We start from the raw sequence: 23,518 nt of genomic DNA on the forward strand, positions 1-23,518 counted from the left end.
TTCTCCACTACGGACCCCACCTTCTCCACTACAGAACCCGCCGTCACCACTACAGACCCCACCTTCACCTCTACAGACCCCACCTACACTACAGACCCCACCTTCACCTCTACAGACCCCACCTACACTACAGACCCCACCTTCACCACTACAGACCCCACCTTCACCACTACAGACCCCACCTTCACCTCGGCAGACCTCACCTTCACCTCTGCAGACCCCACCTTCACCTCTGCAGACCCCACCTTCTCCACTACAGACCCCACCTTCTCCACTTCAGACCCCACCTTCTCCACTACAGACCCCACCTTCTCCACTACAGACCCCACCTTCACCACTACAGACCCGACCCTCTGTACTACATACCACACTTTCTCCACTACAGACCTCACCTTCACCACTACAGACCCCACCTTCACCACTACAGACCCCACATTCACCACTACAGACCCCACCTCCATGAATACAGACCGCACCTCCACCACTACAGACACCAACTTCACAACTACAGACCCCACCTTCACAAATACAGACCCCACCTTCACAAATACAGACCCCACCTTCACCACTGCAGACCCCACCTTCACCTCTGCAGACCCCACCTCCACTTCAAAGACCCCACCTTATCCACTACAGACCCCACCTTCACCACTACAGACCCCGGATTATCCACTACAGACCCCACCTCCACCTCTACAGACCCCACCTCCATCACTACAGACCACACCTTCACCTCTACGGACCCCACCTTCTCCACTACGGACCCCACCTTCTCCACTACTGACCCCACCTTCTCCACTACAGACCCCACCTGCATCACTACAGACCCCACTTTCACCACTACAGACTCCACCTTCTCCACTACGTACCCCACCTTCTCCACTACGGACCCCACCTTCTCCACTACGGACCCCACCTTCTCCACTACGGACCCCACCTTCTCCACTACAGAACCAGCCTTCACAACTACAGACCCCATCTTCACCACTACAGACCCCACCTTCACCTCTAAAGACCTCACCTTCACCTCTACAGACCCCACCTTGACCACTACAGACTCCACCTTCATCAATACAAACCGGACCTGCACCACTACAGACCCCTCCTTCACCACTCCAGACCCCATCTTCACCACTACAGACCCCACCTTCACCACTAAAGACCCCACCTTCACCACTAAAGACCCCACCTTCACCTCTACAGACCCCACCTTCTCCAGTTCAGACCCCTCCTTCACCTCTACAGACCCCACCTTCTACACTACAGACCCCACCTTCACCACTACAGACCCCACCTTCACCTCTGCAGACCCCACCTTCACCTCTGCAGACCCCACCTACTCCACTACAGAACCGACCTTCTCCACTACAGTCCCCCCAACTTCTCCACTACATACCACACTTTCTCCACTACAGACCTCACCTTCACCTCTACAGACCCCACCTTCTCCACTACAGACCCCACCTTCTCCACTACAGCCCCCAGCTCCATCACTACAGACCGCACCTTCGCCACTACAGACCCCACATTCACCACTACAGACCCCACTTCCATGAATACAGACCGCACCTCCACCACTACAGACCCCTCCTTCACCACTACAGACCCTACCCTCACCACTACAGACACCACCTTCACAACTACAGACCCCACCTTCACAACTACAGACCCCACCTTCACCACTACAGACCTCGCCTTCACCACTACAGACCCCGCCTTCACCACTACAGACCGCGCCTTCACCTCTGCAGACTCCACCTCCACTTCAAAGACCCCACCTTATCCACTACAGACCCCACATTCACCACTACAGACCCCGGCTTATCCACTACAGACCCCACCTCCACCTCTACAGACCCCACCGTCACCTCTACAGACCCCACCTCCATCACTACAGACCCCACCTTCACCTCTACAGACCCCACCTTCACCTCTACAGACCCCACCATCTTCACTTCAGACCCCTCCTTCACCTCTACAGACCCCACCTTCACCTCTACAGACCCCACCTACACTACAGACCCCACCTTCACCACTACAGACCCCACCTTCACCACTACAGACCCCACCTTCACCTCGGCAGACCTCACCTTCACCTCTGCAGACCCCACCTTCACCTCTGCAGACCCCACCTTCTCCACTACAGACCCCACCTTCTCCACTTCAGACCCCACCTTCTCCACTACAGACCGCACCTTCTCCACTACAGACCCCACCTTCTCCACTACAGACCCCACCTTCTCCACTACAGACCCCACCTTCACCACTACAGACCCGACCCTCTGTACTACATACCACACTTTCTCCACTACAGACCTCACCTTCACCACTACAGACCCCACCTTCACCACTACAGACCCCACATTCACCACTACAGACCCCACCTCCATGAATACAGACCGCACCTCCACCACTACAGACACCAACTTCACAACTACAGACCCCACCTTCACAAATACAGACCCCACCTTCACAAATACAGACCCCACCTTCACCACTGCAGACCCCACCTTCACCTCTGCAGACCCCACCTCCACTTCAAAGACCCCACCTTATCCACTACAGACCCCACCTTCACCACTACAGACCCCACCTTCACCACTACAGACCCCACCTCCACCTCTACAGACCCCACCTCCATCACTACAGACCACACCTTCACCTCTACGGACCCCACCTTCTCCACTACGGACCCCACCTTCTCCACTACTGACCCCACCTTCTCCACTACAGACCCCACCTGCATCACTACAGACCCCACTTTCACCACTACAGACTCCACCTTCTCCACTACGTACCCCACCTTCTCCACTACGGACCCCACCTTCTCCACTACGGACCCCACCTTCTCCACTACGGACCCCACCTTCTCCACTACAGAACCCGCCGTCACCACTACAGAACCAGCCTTCACAACTACAGACCCCATCTTCACCACTACAGACCCCACCTTCACCTCTAAAGACCTCACCTTCACCTCTACAGACCCCACCTTGACCACTACAGACTCCACCTTGACCACTACAGACTCCACCTTCATCAATACAAACCGGACCTGCACCACTACAGACCCCTCCTTCACCACTCCAGACCCCATCTTCACCACTACAGACCCCACCTTCACCACTAAAGACCCCACCTTCACCTCTACAGACCCCACCTTCTCCAGTTCAGACCCCTCCTTCACCTCTACAGACCCCACCTTCTACACTACAGACCCCACCTTCACCACTACAGACCCCACCTTCACATCTGCAGACCCCACCTTCACCTCTGCAGACCCCACCTACTCCACTACAGAACCGACCTTCTCCACTACAGTCCCCCCAACTTCTCCACTACATACCACACTTTCTCCACTACAGACCTCACCTTCACCTCAACAGACCCCACCTTCTCCACTACAGACCCCACCTTCTCCACTACAGCCCCCAGCTCCATCACTACAGACCGCACCTTCGCCACTACAGACCCCACATTCACCACTACAGACCCCACTTCCATGAATACAGACCGCACCTCCACCACTACAGACCCCTCCTTCACCACTACAGACCCTACCCTCACCACTACAGACACCACCTTCACAACTACAGACCCCACCTTCACAACTACAGACCCCACCTTCACCACTACAGACCTCGCCTTCACCACTACAGACCCCGCCTTCACCACTACAGACCGCGCCTTCACCTCTGCAGACTCCACCTCCACTTCAAAGACCCCACCTTATCCACTACAGACCCCACATTCACCACTACAGACCCCGGCTTATCCACTACAGACCCCACCTCCACCTCTACAGACCCCACCGTCACCTCTACAGACCCCACCTCCATCACTACAGACCCCACCTTCACCTCTACAGACCCCACCTTCTCCTCTGAGACCCCACCTCCACCTCTACAGCCCCATCTTATCCACTACAGACCCCACCTTCTCCACTACAGACCCCACCTTCTCCACTACAGGCCCCTACCTTCACCACTACAGACCCCAGCTTCACCACTACAGACCCGACCCTCTGCACTATACCACACTTTCTCCACTACAGACCCCACCTTCTCCACTACAGACCCCACCTCCATCACTACAGACCCCTCTTTCACCACTACAGACCCTACCCTCACCACTACAGACACCACATTCACAACTACAGACCCCACATTCACCACTACAGACCCCACTTCCATGAATACAGACCGCACCTCCACCACTACAGACCCCTCCTTCACCACTACAGACCCTACCCTCACCACTACAGACACCGCCTTCACAACTACAGACACCGCCTTCACAACTACAGACCCCGCCTTCACCACTACAGACCCCGCCTTCACCACTACAGACCCTACCCTCACCACTACAGACACCACATTCACAACTACAGACCCCACATTCACAACTACAGACCCCGCCTTCACCACTACAGACCCCGCCTTCACCTCTGCAGACTCCACCTCCACTTCAAAGACCCCACCTTATCCACTACAGACCCCACTTTCACCACTACAGACCCCGGCTTATCCACTACAGACCCCACCTCCACCTCTACAGACCCCACCGTCACCTCTACAGACCCCACCTCCATCACTACAGACCCCACCTTCACCTCTACAGACCCCACCTTCTCCTCTGAGACCCCACCTCCACCTCTACAGCCCCACCTTCTCCACTACAGGCCCCTACCTTCACCACTACAGACCCCACCTTCACCTCTACAGACCCCAGCTTCACCACTACAGACCCCAGCTTCACCACTACAGACCCTACCTTCTCCACTACATACCACACTTTCTCCACTACAGACCTCACCTTCACCTCTACAGACCCCACCTTCTCCACTACAGACCCCACCTTCTCCACTACAGACCCCACCTCCATCACTACAGACCGCACCTTCGCCACTACAGACCCCACATTCACCACTACAGACCCCACCTCCATGAATACAGACGGCACCTCCACCACTACAGACCCCTCCTTCACCACTACAGACCCTACCCTCCCCACTTCAGACACCACCTTCACAACTACAGACCCCACCTTCACAACTACAGACCCCACCTTCACCACTACAGACCCCACCTTCACCTCTGCAGACCCCACCTCCACTTCAAAGAACCCACCTTATCCACTACAGACCCCACCTTCACCACTACAGACCCCGGCTTATCCACTACAGACCCCACCTCCACCTCTACAGACCCCACCTTCACCTCTACAGACCCCACCTCCATCACTACAGACCCCATCTTCACCTCTACAGACCCCACCTTCTCCTCTGAGACCCCACCTCCACCTCTACAGCCCCACCTTATCCACTACAGACCCCCCCTCCATCACTACAGACCCCACCTTCACCTCTGCAGACCCCACCTTCTCCACTACAGACCCCACCTACTCCACTACAGACCCCACCTCCATCACTACAGACCCCACCTTCACCACTACAGACCCCACCTTCACCTCTACAGACCCTACCTTCTCCACTTCAGACCCCTCCTTCACCTCTACAGACCCCACCTTCACCACTACAGACTCCACCTCCATCAATACAAACCGGACCTTCACCACTACAGACCCCTCCTTCACCACTACAGACCCCACCTTCACCACTACAGACCCCACCTTCACCTCTACAGACCCCACCTTCACCTCTACAGACCCCACCATCTTCACTTCAGACCCCTCCTTCACCTCTACAGACCCCACCTTCACCTCTACAGACCCCACCTACACTACAGACCCCACCTTCACCACTACAGACCCCACCTTCACCACTACAGACCCCACCTTCACCTCGGCAGACCTCACCTTCACCTCTGCAGACCCCACCTTCACCTCTGCAGACCCCACCTTCTCCACTACAGACCCCACCTTCTCCACTTCAGACCCCACCTTCTCCACTACAGACCCCACCTTCTCCACTACAGACCCCACCTTCACCACTACAGACCCGACCCTCTGTACTACATACCACACTTTCTCCACTACAGACCTCACCTTCACCACTACAGACCCCACCTTCACCACTACAGACCCCACATTCACCACTACAGACCCCACCTCCATGAATACAGACCGCACCTCCACCACTACAGACACCAACTTCACAACTACAGACCCCACCTTCACCTCTACAGACCCCACCATCTTCACTTCAGACCCCTCCTTCACCTCTACAGACCCCACCTTCACCTCTACAGACCCCACCTACACTACAGACCCCACCTTCACCACTACAGACCCCACCTTCACCACTACAGACCCCACCTTCACCTCGGCAGACCTCACCTTCACCTCTGCAGACCCCACCTTCACCTCTGCAGACCCCACCTTCTCCACTACAGACCCCACCTTCTCCACTTCAGACCCCACCTTCTCCACTACAGACCCCACCTTCACCACTGCAGACCCCACCTTCACCTCTGCAGACCCCACCTCCACTTCAAAGACCCCACCTTATCCACTACAGACCCCACCTTCACCACTACAGACCCCGGCTTATCCACTACAGACCCCACCTCCACCTCTACAGACCCCACCTCCATCACTACAGACCACACCTTCACCTCTACGGACCCCACCTTCTCCACTACGGACCCCACCTTCTCCACTACTGACCCCACCTTCTCCACTACAGACCCCACCTGCATCACTACAGACCCCACTTTCACCACTACAGACTCCACCTTCTCCACTACGTACCCCACCTTCTCCACTACGGACCCCACCTTCTCCACTACGGACCCCACCTTCTCCACTACGGACCCCACCTTCTCCACTACAGAACCCGCCGTCACCACTACAGAACCAGCCTTCACAACTACAGACCCCATCTTCACCACTACAGACCCCACCTTCACCTCTAAAGACCTCACCTTCACCTCTACAGACCCCACCTTGACCACTACAGACTCCACCTTCATCAATACAAACCGGACCTGCACCACTACAGACCCCTCCTTCACCACTCCAGACCCCATCTTCACCACTACAGACCCCACCTTCACCACTAAAGACCCCACCTTCACCTCTACAGACCCCACCTTCTCCAGTTCAGACCCCTCCTTCACCTCTACAGACCCCACCTTCTACACTACAGACCCCACCTTCACCACTACAGACCCCACCTTCACCTCTGCAGACCCCACCTTCACCTCTGCAGACCCCACCTACTCCACTACAGAACCGACCTTCTCCACTACAGTCCCCCCAACTTCTCCACTACATACCACACTTTCTCCACTACAGACCTCACCTTCACCTCTACAGACCCCACCTTCTCCACTACAGACCCCACCTTCTCCACTACAGCCCCCAGCTCCATCACTACAGACCGCACCTTCGCCACTACAGACCCCACATTCACCACTACAGACCCCACTTCCATGAATACAGACCGCACCTCCACCACTACAGACCCCTCCTTCACCACTACAGACACCACCTTCACAACTACAGACCCCACCTTCACAACTACAGACCCCACCTTCACCACTACAGACCTCGCCTTCACCACTACAGACCCCGCCTTCACCACTACAGACCGCGCCTTCACCTCTGCAGACTCCACCTCCACTTCAAAGACCCCACCTTATCCACTACAGACCCCACATTCACCACTACAGACCCCGGCTTATCCACTACAGACCCCACCTCCACCTCTACAGACCCCACCGTCACCTCTACAGACCCCACCGTCACCTCTACAGACCCCACCTCCATCACTACAGACCCCACCTTCACCTCTACAGACCCCACCTTCACCTCTACAGACCCCACCTTCACCTCTACAGACCCCACCATCTTCACTTCAGACCCCTCCTTCACCTCTACAGACCCCACCTTCACCTCTACAGACCCCACCTACACTACAGACCCCACCTTCACCACTACAGACCCCACCTTCACCACTACAGACCCCACCTTCACCTCGGCAGACCTCACCTTCACCTCTGCAGACCCCACCTTCACCTCTGCAGACCCCACCTTCTCCACTACAGACCCCACCTTCTCCACTTCAGACCCCACCTTCTCCACTACAGACCCCACCTTCTCCACTACAGACCCCACCTTCACCACTACAGACCCGACCCTCTGTACTACATACCACACTTTCTCCACTACAGACCTCACCTTCACCACTACAGACCCCACCTTCACCACTACAGACCCCACATTCACCACTACAGACCCCACCTCCATGAATACAGACCGCACCTCCACCACTACAGACACCAACTTCACAACTACAGACCCCACCTTCACAAATACAGACCCCACCTTCACAAATACAGACCCCACCTTCACAAATACAGACCCCACCTTCACCACTGCAGACCCCACCTTCACCTCTGCAGACCCCACCTCCACTTCAAAGACCCCACCTTATCCACTACAGACCCCACCTTCACCACTACAGACCCCGGCTTATCCACTACAGACCCCACCTCCACCTCTACAGACCCCACCTCCATCACTACAGACCACACCTTCACCTCTACGGACCCCACCTTCTCCACTACGGACCCCACCTTCTCCACTACTGACCCCACCTTCTCCACTACAGACCCCACCTGCATCACTACAGACCCCACTTTCACCACTACAGACTCCACCTTCTCCACTACGTACCCCACCTTCTCCACTACGGACCCCACCTTCTCCACTACGGACCCCACCTTCTCCACTACGGACCCCACCTTCTCCACTACAGAACCCGCCGTCACCACTACAGAACCAGCCTTCACAACTACAGACCCCATCTTCACCACTACAGACCCCACCTTCACCTCTAAAGACCTCACCTTCACCTCTACAGACCCCACCTTGACCACTACAGACTCCACCTTGACCACTACAGACTCCACCTTGACCACTACAGACTCCACCTTCATCAATACAAACCGGACCTGCACCACTACAGACCCCTCCTTCACCACTCCAGACCCCATCTTCACCACTACAGACCCCACCTTCACCACTAAAGACCCCACCTTCACCTCTACAGACCCCACCTTCTCCAGTTCAGACCCCTCCTTCACCTCTACAGACCCCACCTTCTACACTACAGACCCCACCTTCACCACTACAGACCCCACCTTCACCTCTGCAGACCCCACCTTCACCTCTGCAGACCCCACCTACTCCACTACAGAACCGACCTTCTCCACTACAGTCCCCCCAACTTCTCCACTACATACCACACTTTCTCCACTACAGACCTCACCTTCACCTCAACAGACCCCACCTTCTCCACTACAGACCCCACCTTCTCCACTACAGCCCCCAGCTCCATCACTACAGACCGCACCTTCGCCACTACAGACCCCACATTCACCACTACAGACCCCACTTCCATGAATACAGACCGCACCTCCACCACTACAGACCCCTCCTTCACCACTACAGACCCTACCCTCACCACTACAGACACCACCTTCACAACTACAGACCCCACCTTCACAACTACAGACCCCACCTTCACCACTACAGACCTCGCCTTCACCACTACAGACCCCGCCTTCACCACTACAGACCGCGCCTTCACCTCTGCAGACTCCACCTCCACTTCAAAGACCCCACCTTATCCACTACAGACCCCACATTCACCACTACAGACCCCGGCTTATCCACTACAGACCCCACCTCCACCTCTACAGACCCCACCGTCACCTCTACAGACCCCACCTCCATCACTACAGACCCCACCTTCACCTCTACAGACCCCACCTTCTCCTCTGAGACCCCACCTCCACCTCTACAGCCCCATCTTATCCACTACAGACCCCACCTTCTCCACTACAGACCCCACCTTCTCCACTACAGGCCCCTACCTTCACCACTACAGACCCCAGCTTCACCACTACAGACCCGACCCTCTGCACTATACCACACTTTCTCCACTACAGACCCCACCTTCTCCACTACAGACCCCACCTCCATCACTACAGACCCCTCTTTCACCACTACAGACCCTACCCTCACCACTACAGACACCACATTCACAACTACAGACCCCACATTCACCACTACAGACCCCACTTCCATGAATACAGACCGCACCTCCACCACTACAGACCCCTCCTTCACCACTACAGACCCTACCCTCACCACTACAGACACCGCCTTCACAACTACAGACACCGCCTTCACAACTACAGACCCCGCCTTCACCACTACAGACCCCGCCTTCACCACTACAGACCCTACCCTCACCACTACAGACACCACATTCACAACTACAGACCCCACATTCACCACTACAGACCCCACTTCCATGAATACAGACCGCACCTCCACCACTACAGACCCCTCCTTCACCACTACAGACCCTACCCTCACCACTACAGACACCGCCTTCACAACTACAGACACCGCCTTCACAACTACAGACCCCGCCTTCACCACTACAGACCCCGCCTTCACCTCTGCAGACTCCACCTCCACTTCAAAGACCCCACCTTATCCACTACAGACCCCACTTTCACCACTACAGACCCCGGCTTATCCACTACAGACCCCACCTCCACCTCTACAGACCCCACCGTCACCTCTACAGACCCCACCTCCATCACTACAGACCCCACCTTCACCTCTACAGACCCCACCTTCTCCTCTGAGACCCCACCTCCACCTCTACAGCCCCACCTTCTCCACTACAGGCCCCTACCTTCACCACTACAGACCCCACCTTCACCTCTACAGACCCCAGCTTCACCACTACAGACCCCAGCTTCACCACTACAGACCCTACCTTCTCCACTACATACCACACTTTCTCCACTACAGACCTCACCTTCACCTCTACAGACCCCACCTTCTCCACTACAGACCCCACCTTCTCCACTACAGACCCCACCTCCATCACTACAGACCGCACCTTCGCCACTACAGACCCCACATTCACCACTACAGACCCCACCTCCATGAATACAGACGGCACCTCCACCACTACAGACCCCTCCTTCACCACTACAGACCCTACCCTCCCCACTTCAGACACCACCTTCACAACTACAGACCCCACCTTCACAACTACAGACCCCAACTTCACCACTACAGACCCCACCTTCACCTCTGCAGACCCCACCTCCACTTCAAAGAACCCACCTTATCCACTACAGACCCCACCTTCACCACTACAGACCCCGGCTTATCCACTACAGACCCCACCTCCACCTCTACAGACCCCACCTTCACCTCTACAGACCCCACCTCCATCACTACAGACCCCATCTTCACCTCTACAGACCCCACCTTCTCCTCTGAGACCCCTCCTCCACCTCTACAGCCCCACCTTATCCACTACAGACCCCCCCTCCATCACTACAGACCCCACCTTCACCTCTGCAGACCCCACCTTCTCCACTACAGACCCCACCTACTCCACTACAGACCCCACCTCCATCACTACAGACCCCACCTTCACCACTACAGACCCCACCTTCACCTCTACAGACCCTACCTTCTCCACTTCAGACCCCTCCTTCACCTCTACAGACCCCACCTTCACCACTACAGACTCCACCTCCATCAATACAAACCGGACCTTCACCACTACAGACCCCTCCTTCACCACTACAGACCCCACCTTCACCACTACAGACCCCACCTTCACCTCTACAGACCCCACCTTCACCTCTACAGACCCCACCATCTTCACTTCAGACCCCTCCTTCACCTCTACAGACCCCACCTTCACCTCTACAGACCCCACCTACACTACAGACCCCACCTTCACCACTACAGACCCCACCTTCACCACTACAGACCCCACCTTCACCTCGGCAGACCTCACCTTCACCTCTGCAGACCCCACCTTCACCTCTGCAGACCCCACCTTCTCCACTACAGACCCCACCTTCTCCACTTCAGACCCCACCTTCTCCACTACAGACCCCACCTTCTCCACTACAGACCCCACCTTCACCACTACAGACCCGACCCTCTGTACTACATACCACACTTTCTCCACTACAGACCTCACCTTCACCACTACAGACCCCACCTTCACCACTACAGACCCCACATTCACCACTACAGACCCCACCTCCATGAATACAGACCGCACCTCCACCACTACAGACACCAACTTCACAACTACAGACCCCACCTTCACAAATACAGACCCCACCTTCACAAATACAGACCCCACCTTCACAAATACAGACCCCACCTTCACCACTGCAGACCCCACCTTCACCTCTGCAGACCCCACCTCCACTTCAAAGACCCCACCTTATCCACTACAGACCCCACCTTCACCACTACAGACCCCGGCTTATCCACTACAGACCCCACCTCCACCTCTACAGACCCCACCTCCATCACTACAGACCACACCTTCACCTCTACGGACCCCACCTTCTCCACTACGGACCCCACCTTCTCCACTACTCACCCCACCTTCTCCACTACAGACCCCACCTGCATCACTACAGACCCCACTTTCACCACTACAGACTCCACCTTCTCCACTACGTACCCCACCTTCTCCACTACGGACCCCACCTTCTCCACTACGGACCCCACCTTCTCCACTACGGACCCCACCTTCTCCACTACAGAACCCGCCGTCACCACTACAGAACCAGCCTTCACAACTACAGACCCCATCTTCACCACTACAGACCCCACCTTCACCTCTAAAGACCTCACCTTCACCTCTACAGACCCCACCTTGACCACTACAGACTCCACCTTCATCAATACAAACCGGACCTGCACCACTACAGACCCCTCCTTCACCACTCCAGACCCCATCTTCACCACTACAGACCCCACCTTCACCACTAAAGACCCCACCTTCACCTCTACAGACCCCACCTTCTCCAGTTCAGACCCCTCCTTCACCTCTACAGACCCCACCTTCTACACTACAGACCCCACCTTCACCACTACAGACCCCACCTTCACCTCTGCAGACCCCACCTTCACCTCTGCAGACCCCACCTACTCCACTACAGAACCGACCTTCTCCACTACAGTCCCCCCAACTTCTCCACTACATACCACACTTTCTCCACTACAGACCTCACCTTCACCTCTACAGACCCCACCTTCTCCACTACAGACCCCACCTTCTCCACTACAGCCCCCAGCTCCATCACTACAGACCGCACCTTCGCCACTACAGACCCCACATTCACCACTACAGACCCCACTTCCATGAATACAGACCGCACCTCCACCACTACAGACCACTCCTTCACCACTACAGACACCACCTTCACAACTACAGACCCCACCTTCACAACTACAGACCCCACCTTCACCACTACAGACCTCGCCTTCACCACTACAGACCCCGCCTTCACCACTACAGACCGCGCCTTCACCTCTGCAGACTCCACCTCCACTTCAAAGACCCCACCTTATCCACTACAGACCCCACATTCACCACTACAGACCCCGGCTTATCCACTACAGACCCCACCTCCACCTCTACAGACCCCACCGTCACCTCTACAGACCCCACCTCCATCACTACAGACCCCACCTTCACCTCTACAGACCCCACCTTCACCTCTACAGACCCCACCATCTTCACTTCAGACCCCTCCTTCACCTCTACAGACCCCACCTTCACCTCTACAGACCCCACCTACACTACAGACCCCACCTTCACCACTACAGACCCCACCTTCACCACTACAGACCCCACCTTCACCTCGGCAGACCTCACCTTCACCTCTGCAGACCCCACCTTCACCTCTGCAGACCCCACCTTCTCCACTACAGACCCCACCTTCTCCACTTCAGACCCCACCTTCTCCACTACAGACCCCACCTTCTCCACTACAGACCCCACCTTCACCACTACAGACCCGACCCTCTGTACTACATACCACACTTTCTCCACTACAGACCTCACCTTCACCACTACAGACCCCACCTTCACCACTACAGACCCCACATTCACCACTACAGACCCCACCTCCATGAATACAGACCGCACCTCCACCACTACAGACACCAACTTCACAACTACAGACCCCACCTTCACAAATACAGACCTCACCTTCACAAATACAGACCCCACCTTCACAAATACAGACCCCACCTTCACCACTGCAGACCCCACCTTCACCTCTGCAGACCCCACCTTCACCTCTGCAGACCCCACCTCCACTTCAAAGACCCCACCTTATCCACTACAGACCCCACCTTCACCACTACAGACCCCGGCTTATCCACTACAGACCCCACCTCCACCTCTACAGACCCCACCTCCATCACTACAGACCACACCTTCACCTCTACGGACCCCACCTTCTCCACTACGGACCCCACCTTCTCCACTACTGACCCCACCTTCTCCACTACAGACCCCACCTGCATCACTACAGACCCCACTTTCACCACTACAGACTCCACCTTCTCCACTACGTACCCCACCTTCTCCACTACGGACCCCACCTTCTCCACTACGGACCCCACCTTCTCCACTACGGACCCCACCTTCTCCACTACAGAACCCGCCGTCACCACTACAGAACCAGCCTTCACAACTACAGACCCCATCTTCACCACTACAGACCCCACCTTCACCTCTAAAGACCTCACCTTCACCTCTACAGACCCCACCTTGACCACTACAGACTCCACCTTGACCACTACAGACTCCACCTTCATCAATACAAACCGGACCTGCACCACTACAGACCCCTCCTTCACCACTCCAGACCCCATCTTCACCACTACAGACCCCACCTTCACCACTAAAGACCCCACCTTCACCTCTACAGACCCCACCTTCTCCAGTTCAGACCCCTCCTTCACCTCTACAGACCCCACCTTCTACACTACAGACCCCACCTTCACCACTACAGACCCCACCTTCACCTCTGCAGACCCCACCTTCACCTCTGCAGACCCCACCTACTCCACTACAGAACCGACCTTCTCCACTACAGTCCCCCCAACTTCTCCACTACATACCACACTTTCTCCACTACAGACCTCACCTTCACCTCAACAGACCCCACCTTCTCCACTACAGACCCCACCTTCTCCACTACAGCCCCCAGCTCCATCACTACAGACCGCACCTTCGCCACTACAGACCCCACATTCACCACTACAGACCCCACTTCCATGAATACAGACCGCACCTCCACCACTACAGACCCCTCCTTCACCACTACAGACCCTACCCTCACCACTACAGACACCACCTTCACAACTACAGACCCCACCTTCACAACTACAGACCCCACCTTCACCACTACAGACCTCGCCTTCACCACTACAGACCCCGCCTTCACCACTACAGACCGCGCCTTCACCTCTGCAGACTCCACCTCCACTTCAAAGACCCCACCTTATCCACTACAGACCCCACATTCACCACTACAGACCCCGGCTTATCCACTACAGACCCCACCTCCACCTCTACAGACCCCACCGTCACCTCTACAGACCCCACCTCCATCACTACAGACCACACCTTCACCTCTACAGACCCCAACTTCTCCTCTGAGACCCCACCTCCACCTCTACAGCCCCATCTTATCCACTACAGACCCCACCTTCTCCACTACAGACCCCACCTTCTCCACTACAGGCCCCTACCTTCACCACTACAGACCCCAGGTTCACCACTACAGACCCGACCCTCTGCACTATACCACACTTTCTCCACTACAGACCCCACCTTCTCCACTACAGACCCCACCTCCATCACTACAGACCCCTCTTTCACCACTACAGACCCTACCCTCACCACTACAGACACCACATTCACAACTACAGACCCCACATTCACCACTACAGACCCCACTTCCATGAATACAGACCGCACCTCCACCACTACAGACCCCTCCTTCACCACTACAGACCCTACCCTCACCACTACAGACACCGCCTTCACAACTACAGACCCCGCCTTCACCACTACAGACCCCGCCTTCACCACTACAGACCCTACCCTCACCACTACAGACACCACATTCACAACTACAGACCCCACATTCACCACTACAGACCCCACTTCCATGAATACAGACCGCACCTCCACCACTACAGACCCCTCCTTCACCACTACAGACCCTACCCTCACCACTACAGACACCGCCTTCACAACTACAGACACCGCCTTCACAACTACAGACCCCGCCTTCACCACTACAGACCCCGCCTTCACCTCTGCAGACTCCACCTCCACTTCAAAGACCCCACCTTATCCACTACAGACCCCACTTTCACCACTACAGACCCCGGCTTATCCACTACAGACCCCACCTCCACCTCTACAGACCCCACCGTCACCTCTACAGACCCCACCTCCATCACTATAGACCCCACCTTCACCTCTACAGACCCCACCTTCTCCTCTGAGACCCCACCTCCACCTCTACAGCCCCACCTTCTCCACTACAGGCCCCTACCTTCACCACTACAGACCCCACCTTCACCTCTACAGACCCCACCTTCACCTCTACAGACCCCACCTTCTCCACTTCAGACCCCTCCTTCACCTCTACAGACCCCTCCTTCACCTCTACAGACCCCACCTACACTACAGACCCCACCTTCTCCACTTCAGACCCCTCCTTCACCTCTACAGACCCCTCCTTCACCTCTACAGACCCCACCTACACTACAGACCCCACCTTCACCACTACAGACCCCACCTTCACCTCTGCAGACCCCACCTTCTCCACTTCAGACCCCTCCTTCACCTCTACAGACCCCTCCTTCACCTCTACAGACCCCTCCTTCACCTCTACAGACCCCACCTACACTACAGACCCCACCTTCTCCACTACAGACCCCACCTTCACCACTACAGACCACATCTTCACCACTACAGACCTCACCTTCACCACTACAGTCCCCACCTTCTCCACTACAGACCCCACCTCCATCACTACAGAGAGCACCTTCACCACTACAGACCCCACCTTCACCTCTACAGACCCCACCTTCTCCACTTCAGACCCCTCCTTCACCTCTACAGACCCCTCCTTCACCTCTACAGACCCCTCCTTCACCTCTACAGACCCCACCTACACTACAGACCCCACCTTCACCACTACAGACCCCACCTTCACCACTACAGACCCCACCTTCACCTCTACAGACCCCTCCTTCACCTCTACAGACCCCACCTACACTACAGACCCCACCTTCACCACTACAGACCCCACCTTCACCACTACAGACCCCACGTTCACCTCAGCAGACCCCACCTTCTCCACTACAGACCCCATCTACACCACTACAGACCAATCTTCACCACTACAGACCCGACCCTCTGCACTGCATACCACACTCTCTCCAGTACAGACCTCACCTTCACCACTACAGTCCCCACCTTCTCCACTACAGACCCCACCTCCATCACTACAGACAGCACCTTCAACACTACAGACCCCACATTCACCACTACAGACCCCACCTCCATGAATACAGACCGCACCTCCACCACTACAGACCCCTCCTTCACCACTACAGACCCTGCCCTCACCACTACAGACACCACCTTCACAACTACAGACCCCACCTTCACAACTACAGACCCCTCCTTCACCACTGCAGACCCCACCTTCACCTCTGCAGACCCCACCTCCACTTCAAAGATCCCACCTTATCAACTACAGACCCCACCCTCAACACTACAGACCCCACCCTCACCACTACAGACCCCGGCTTATCCACTACAGACCCCACCTTCACCTCTACAGACCCCACCTCCATCACTACAGACCCCACCTTCACCTCTACGGACCCCATTTTCACCTCTACGGACCCCACCTTCTCCACTACGGACCCCACCTTCACCACTACAGACCCCACGTTCACCTCTGCAGACCCCACCTTCTCCACTACAGACCCCACCTTCACCACTACAGACCCCAGCTTCACCACTACAGACCCGACCCTCTGCACTGCATACCACACTCTCTCCACTACAGACCTCACCTTCACCACTACAGTCCCCACCTTCTCCACTACAGACCCCACCTCCATCACTGCAGACCGCACCTTCACCACTACAGACCCCACATTCACCACTACAGACCCCACCTCCATGAATACAGACCGCACCTCCACCACTACAGACCCCTCCTTCACCACTACAGACCCTGCCCTCACCACTACAGACACCACCTTCACAACTACAGACCTCACCTTCACAACTACAGACCCCTCCTTCACCACTGCAGACCCCACCTTCACCTCTGCAGACCCCATCTCCACTTCAAAGATCCCACCTTATCAACTACAGACCCCACCCTCAACACTACAGACCCCACCCTCACCACTACAGACCCCGGCTTATCCACTACAGACCCCACCTCCACCTCTACAGACCCCACCTTCACCTCTACAGACCCCACCTCCATCAATACAAACCGGACCTTCACCACTACAGACCCCTCCTTCACCACTACAGACCCCACCTTCACCTCTACAGACCCCACCTTCTCCACTACAGACCCCACCTTCACCTCTACAGACCCCACCTCCATCACTACAGACCCCACCTTCACCTCTACGGACCCCACCTTCTCCACTACGGACCCCACCTTCACCTCTACAGACCCCACCTCCATCACTACAGACCCCACCTTCACCTCTATGGACCCCACCTTCTCCACTACGGACCCCACCTCCATCACTACAGACCCCACTTTCACCACTACAGACTCCACCTACTCCACTACGTACCCCACCTTCACAACTACAGACCCCGCCTTCACAACTACAGACCCTGCCTTCACAACTACAGACCCCGCCTTCACCACTACAGACCCCGCCTTCACCTCTGCAGACCCCGCCTTCACCTCTGCAGACTCCACCTCCACTTCAAAGACCCCACCTTATCCACTACAGACCCCACCTTCACCACTACAGACCCCGGCTTATCCACTACAGACCCCACCTCCACCTCTACAGACCCCACCTTCACCTCTACAGACCCCACCTTCACCTCTACAGACGCCACCTCCATCACTACAGACCCCACCTTCACCTCTACTGACCCCACCTTCTGCTCTGAGACCCCACCATCACCTCTACAGCCCCACCTTATCCACTACAGACCCCCCTTCCATCACTACAGACCCCACCTTCACCACTACAGACCCCACCGTCACCTCTACAGACCCCACCTTCTCCACTTCAGACCCCTCCTTCACCTCTACAGACCCCACCTTCACCACTACAGACTCCACCTCCATCAATACAAACCGGACCTTCACCACTACAGACCCCTCCTTCACCACTACAGACCCCACCTTCACCTCTACAGAACCCACCTTCTCCACTTCAGACCCCTCCTTCACCTCTACAGACCCCACCTTCTCCACTTCAGACCCCTCCTTCACCTCTACAGACCCCACCTTCACCTCTACAGACCCCACCTACAGTACAGACCCCACCTTCACCACTACAGACCGCACCTTCACCACTACAGACCCCACCTTCACCTCTGCAGACCCCACCTTCACCTCTGCAGATCCCTCCTTCACCTCTGCAGACCCCTCCTTCTCCACTACAGACCCCACCTTCACCACTACAGACCCCAGCTTCACGACTACAGACCCGACCCTCTGCACTGCATACCCCACTTTCTCCACTACAGACCTCACCTTCACCACTACAGACCCCACCTTCTCCACTACAGACCCCACATCCATCACTACAGACCGCACCTTCACCACTACAGACCCCACATTCACCACTACAGACCCCACCTCCATGAATACAGACCGCACCTCCACCACTACAGACCCCTCCTTCACCACTACAGACCCTGCCCTCACCACTACAGACACCACCTTCACAACTACAGACCCCACCTTCACAACTACAGACCCCTCCTTCACCACTGCAGACCCCACCTTCACCTCTGCAGACCCCAACTCCACATCAAAGATCCCACCTTATCCACTACAGACCCCACCCTCACCACTACAGACCCCACCCTCACCACTACAGACCCCGGCTTATCCACTACAGACCCCACCTCCACCTCTACAGACCCCACCTTCACCTCTACAGACCCCACCTTCACCTCTACAGACCCCAACTCCATCACTACAGACCCCAACCTTCACCTCTACGGACCCCACCTTCTCCACTACAGACCCTGCCCTCACCACTACAGACACCACCTTCACAACTACAGACCTCACCTTCACAACTACAGACCCCTCCTTCACCACTGCAGACCCCACCTTCACCTCTGCAGACCCCATCTCCACTTCAAAGATCCCACCTTATCAACTACAGACCCCACCCTCAACAATACAGACCCCACCCTCACCACTACAGACCCCGGCTTATCCACTACAGACCCCACCTCCACCTCTACAGACCCCACCTTCACCTCTACAGACCCCACCTCCATCAATACAAACCGGACCTTCACCACTACAGACCCCTCCTTCACCACTACAGACCCCACCTTCACCTCTACAGACCCCACCTTCTCCACTACAGACCCCACCTTCTCCACTACAGACCCCACCTTCACCTCTACAGACCCCACCTCCATCACTACAGACCCCACCTTCACCTCTACGGAACCCACCTTCTCCACTACGGACCCCACCTTCACCTCTACAGACCCCACCTCCATCACTACAGACCCCACCTTCACCTCTATGGACCCCACCTTCTCCACTACGGACCCCACCTCCATCACTACAGACCCCACTTTCACCACTACAGACTCCACCTACTCCACTACGTACCCCACCTTCACAACTACAGACCCCGCCTTCACAACTACAGACCCTGCCTTCACAACTACAGACCCCGCCTTCACCACTACAGACCCCGCCTTCACCTCTGCAGACCCCGCCTTCACCTCTGCAGACTCCACCTCCACTTCAAAGACCCCACCTTATCCACTACAGACCCCACCTTCACCACTACAGACCCCGGCTTATCCACTACAGACCCCACCTCCACCTCTACAGACCCCACCTTCACCTCTACAGACCCCACCTTCACCTCTACAGACGCCACCTCCATCACTACAGACCCCACCTTCACCTCTACTGACCCCACCTTCTGCTCTGAGACCCCACCATCACCTCTACAGCCCCACCTTATCCACTACAGACCCCCCCTCCATCACTACAGACCCCACCTTCACCACTACAGACCCCACCGTCACCTCTACAGACCCCACCTTCTCCACTTCAGACCCCTCCTTCACCTCTACAGACCCCACCTTCACCACTACAGACTCCACCTCCATCAATACAAACCGGACCTTCACCACTACAGACCCCTCCTTCACCACTACAGACCCCACCTTCACCTCTACAGAACCCACCTTCTCCACTTCAGACCCCTCCTTCACCTCTACAGACCCCACCTTCTCCACTTCAGACCCCTCCTTCACCTCTACAGACCCCACCTTCACCTCTACAGACCCCACCTACACTACAGACCCCACCTTCACCACTACAGACCCCACCTTCACCACTACAGACCCCACCTTCACCTCTGCAGACCCCACCTTCACCTCTGCAGATCCCTCCTTCACCTCTGCAGACCCCTCCTTCTCCACTACAGACCCCACCTTCACCACTACAGACCCCAGCTTCACGACTACAGACCCAACCCTCTGCACTGCATACCCCACTTTCTCCACTACAGACCTCACCTTCACCACTACAGACCCCACCTTCTCCACTACAGACCCCACATCCATCACTACAGACCGCACCTTCACCACTACAGACCCCACATTCACCACTACAGACCCCACCTCCATGAATACAGACCGCACCTCCACCACTACAGACCCCTCCTTCACCACTACAGACCCTGCCCTCACCACTACAGACACCACCTTCACAACTACAGACCCCACCTTCACAACTACAGACCCCTCCTTCACCACTGCAGACCCCACCTTCACCTCTGCAGACCCCAACTCCACATCAAAGATCCCACCTTATCCACTACAGACCCCACCCTCACCACTACAGACCCCACCCTCACCACTACAGACCCCGGCTTATCCACTACAGACCCCACCTCCACCTCTACAGACCCCACCTTCACCTCTACAGACCCCACCTTCACCTCTACAGACCCCAACTCCATCACTACAGACCCCAACCTTCACCTCTACGGACCCCACCTTCTCCACTACGGACCCCACCTTCTCTACTACGGACCCCACATCCATCACTACAGACCCCACTTTCACCACTACAGACTCCACCTACTCCACTACGTACCCCGCCTTCACAACTACAGACCCCGCTTTCACCACTACAGACCCCGCCTTCACCTCTGCAGACCCCGCCTTCACCTCTGCAGACCCCGCCTTCACCTCTGCAGACCCCGCCTTCACCTCTGCAGACTCCACCTCCACTTCAAAGACCCCACCTTATCCACTACAGACCCCACCTTCACCACTACAGACCCCGGCTTATCCACTACAGACCCCACCTCCACCTCTACAGACCCCACCTTCACCTCTACAGACCCCACCTTCACCTCTACAGACGCCACCTCCATCACTACAGACCCCACCTTCACCTCTACAGACCCCACCTTCTGCTCTGAGACCCCACCATCACCTCTACAGCCCCACCTTATCCACTACAGACCCCCCCTCCATCACTACAGACCCCACATTCACCACTACAGACCCCACCTTCACCTCTACAGACCCCACCTTCTCCACTTCAGACCCCTCCTTCACCTCTACAGACCCCACCTTCACCTCTACAGACCCCACCTACACTGCAGACCCCACCTTCACCACTACAGACCCCACCTTCACCACTACAGACCCCACCTTCACCTCTGCAGACCCCACCTTCACCTCTGCAGACCCCTCCTTCACCTCTGCAGACCCCTCCTTCTCCACTACAGACCCCACCTTCACCACTACAGACCCCAGCTTCACGACTACAGACCCGACCCTCTGCACTGCATACCCCACTTTCTCCACTACAGACCTCACCTTCACCACTACAGACCCCACCTTCTCCACTACAGACCCCACCTCCATCACTACAGACCGCACCTTCACCACTACAGACCCCACATTCACCACTACAGACCCCACCTCCATGAATACAGACCGCACCTCCACCACTACAGACCCCTCCTTCACCACTACAGACCCTGCCCTCACCACTACAGACACCACCTTCACAACTACAGACCCCACCTTCACAACTACAGACCCCTCCTTCACCACTGCAGACCCCTCCTTCACCACTGCAGACCCCACCTTCACCTCTGCAGACCCCAACTCCACTTCAAAGATCCCACCTTATCCACTACAGACCCCACCCTCACCACTACAGACCCCACCCTCACCACTACAGACCCCGGCTTATCCACTACAGACCCCACCTCCACCTCTACAGACCCCACCTTCACCTCTACAGACCCCAACTCCATCACTACAGACCCCACCTTCACCTCTACGGACCACACCTTCTCCACTACGGATCCCACCTTCTCCACTACGGACCCCACATCCATCACTACAGACCCCACTTTCACCACTACAGACTCC

At 56.3% G+C, this 23,518-nt stretch overlaps 1 protein-coding gene across 2 annotated transcripts in view; it reads left to right on the plus strand.

Annotated features, from left to right (window-relative positions):
• LOC140719391 (voltage-dependent T-type calcium channel subunit alpha-1I-like) overlaps positions 1 to 23,518 on the plus strand; it is a 542,293-nt gene that overhangs the window by 112,869 nt on the left and 405,906 nt on the right. The gene's annotated exons all lie outside the window — the stretch shown is intronic.

Source organism: Hemitrygon akajei, chromosome 31 (assembly GCF_048418815.1).
Source record: "Hemitrygon akajei chromosome 31, sHemAka1.3, whole genome shotgun sequence".
NCBI lineage: Eukaryota > Metazoa > Chordata > Chondrichthyes > Myliobatiformes > Dasyatidae > Hemitrygon > Hemitrygon akajei.